Source organism: Penaeus monodon, chromosome 30 (genome assembly GCF_015228065.2).
Source record: "Penaeus monodon isolate SGIC_2016 chromosome 30, NSTDA_Pmon_1, whole genome shotgun sequence".
NCBI lineage: Eukaryota > Metazoa > Arthropoda > Malacostraca > Decapoda > Penaeidae > Penaeus > Penaeus monodon.
This window is the reverse complement of record NC_051415.1, coordinates 8,975,614-8,975,956: the sequence shown is the minus strand read 5'-3', so window position 1 is coordinate 8,975,956 and position 343 is coordinate 8,975,614.

Here is a 343-nt window from a genome sequence, read left to right as displayed (position 1 = left end):
AAGGGTTATGCTTTGAAGCTGCGGAGGAGAGCATCATTAGCGTTGGTTTGCAGCATCAAAGCGAGATGAGGAGAGATTCAAATCCCCGGATGCTGGACTCGCTTGAACCCGGGATCTGCTGAAGGGAAAATGCCCGCCCGCACACGTCACACGAAGCTAATGAATCGTCGACTTCAGGGGGGAAAACAAGCTTTAAATGAAGAGAAGAAAGAAAAATAAAGAAAAAAAAATGAGTGGAAGTAGAGAGATATATTCATACGTACCTTCTGAACGTAAGGAACAAATGTGCATGGGTTAATAATAACACATTTACATATACATGTACACAAGCATGTGAGCCTAG